This window comes from Arachis stenosperma, chromosome 4 (genome assembly GCF_014773155.1).
Source record: "Arachis stenosperma cultivar V10309 chromosome 4, arast.V10309.gnm1.PFL2, whole genome shotgun sequence".
Classification (NCBI taxonomy): Eukaryota; Viridiplantae; Streptophyta; class Magnoliopsida; order Fabales; family Fabaceae; genus Arachis; species Arachis stenosperma.
In genome coordinates this window covers 66,084,573-66,086,842 of record NC_080380.1, presented here as the reverse complement: position 1 = coordinate 66,086,842, position 2,270 = coordinate 66,084,573, and the positions used below count along the sequence as shown (strand labels likewise).

General features: G+C 31.3%; 1 non-coding gene across 1 annotated transcript; it reads right to left on the bottom strand.

Annotated features, from left to right (window-relative positions):
* Positions 1 to 1,752: 1,752 nt before the first annotated feature.
* On the bottom strand, positions 1,753 to 1,856 carry LOC130977614 (small nucleolar RNA R71). The gene has a single exon (XR_009085300.1). It is a non-coding gene; the product is annotated as a small nucleolar RNA R71 (small nucleolar RNA).
* Between the last annotated feature and the right edge of the window lie 414 nt (positions 1,857 to 2,270).

Below are 2,270 nucleotides of genomic sequence, written 5' to 3'. Positions count from 1 at the left end.
TTGTTTGATCTTGATGTTTTCTTGTTTTGTGTTGTTTGTTGTTTTTCATGTGCATTTTTGCATTCATATTTTCCATGCATTAAAGATTTCTAAGTTTGGTGTCTTGCATGTTTTCTTTGCATCAAAAATTTTTTCAAAATTATGTTCTTGATGTTCATCATGATCTTCAAAGTGTTCTTGGTGTTCATCTTGACATTCATAGCATTCTTGCATGCATTCATTATTTTGATCTAAAAAATTTCATGCATTAAGTATTTTTGTTGTTTTTCTCTCTCATAATTAAAAATTCAAAAATTAAAAAAATATCTTTTCCTTATTTCCCTCCAAATTTTCGAAATTTTGGGTTGACTTGGTCAAAAATTTTCAAAATTAGTTGTTTCTTACAAGTCAAGTCAAAATTTCAATTTTAAAAATCTTATCTTTTCAAAATCTTTTTCAAAAATCATATCTTTTTCATTTTTTTTATTCTATTTTTCGAAAATTTCAAAAATCTTTTTCAAAATATTTTCAAAATCTTTTTCTTATCTTTACATCTAATTTTCGAAAATATGCTAACAATTAATGTGATTGGTTCAAAAATTTGAAGTTTGTTACTTTCTTGTTAAGAAAGGTTCAATCTTTAAGTTCTATAATCTTATCTTGTAGTTTCTTGTTAGTTAAGTCATTTTAAAAATTAAATTTTTTTCAAAATATCTTTTTATTAAAATTTTTATCTTATCTTTTTATCTTATCCTCCTCAAAATTTTATCTTTTTCAAAATTTGATTTCAAAATATCTTATCTAACTTCTTATCTTCTTATCTTTTTCAAATTTGATTTCAAATCTTTTTCAATCAACTAACTAACTTTTTGTTTGTTTCTCATCTTTTTCAAAACCACCTAACTACCTCTCCCTCTTCTATTTTCAAAAATATCTCTCTTTTTCAAAAATTCTTTTTAATTAACTAATTGTTTCATGTTTTAATTTTAATTACAACTTATCTCTAATTTTCGAAAAATACTAACTCCTTTTTCAAAATTATTTTCGAAATCTCTCCCCTCTCTCTTCTTATTCTATTTAATTATTTAATTACTAACACTTCTCTTCACCTCCCTTCATCTAAAAATCTGAATTCTTCTTCATTCTTCTACCCCCTTCTTTTTCTACTAACATAAAGGAATCTCTATACTGTGACATAGAGGATTCTTCTTCTTTTCTTGTTTTCTTCTCTTTTATATGAGCAGGAACAAGGATAAAGGCACTCTTGTTGAAATTGATCCAGAACCTGAAAGGACTCTGAAGAGAAAATTAAGAGAAGCTAAATTAAATTATTCTAAAGGTAACCTTTCAGAAACATTGGAACAAGAGAAGGAGATGGCAGCCGAAAATAATGATAATAATGCAAGGAGAATGCTAGGTGACTTCACAAAGCCAACGTCCAAGTTTGATGGAAGAAGCATTTCCATTCCTGCCATTGGAGCCAATAACTTTGAGCTGAAACCTCAGCTAGTCGCTTTAATGCAACAAAACTGCAAGTTTTATGGACTTCCATCTGAAGATCCTTATCAGTTTTTAACTGAGTTCTTGCAGATCTGTGAGACTGTAAAGACGAATGGAGTTGATCCTGAAGTCTACAGACTCATGCTATTCCCTTTTGCTATAAGAGACAGAGCTAGAATATGGTTGGATTCACAACCTAAGGATAGCCTGGACTCATGGGATAAGCTGGTCACTGCCTTCTTGGATAAATTCTTTCCTCCTCAAAAGCTAAGCAAGCTGAGAGTGGATGTTCAAACCTTCAAACAAAAAGATGGTGAATCCCTCTATGAAGCTTGGGAAAGATACAAGCAGTTGACCAAAAGATGTCCATCTGACATGTTTTCAGAATGGACCATATTAGATATATTCTATTATGGTCTCTCTGAATTTTCGAAAATGTCATTGGACCATTCTGCAGGTGGATCTATTCACCTGAAGAAAACGCCTGAAGAAGCTCAAGAACTCATTGACATGGTTGCAAATAACCAGTTCATGTACACTTCTGAGAGGAATTCCGTGAACAATGGAATACCTCAGAAGAAAGGAGTTCTTGAAATTGATACTCTGAATGCCATATTGGCTCAGAACAAAGTGTTGACTCAACAGGTCAACATTATCTCTCAAAATCTGAATGGATTGCAACATGCATCCAACAGTGCTAGAGAGGCAGCTTCTGAAGAAGCTTATGATCCTGAGAACCCTGCCATGGCAGAGGTTAATTACATGGGTGAACCTTATGGAAACACCTATAA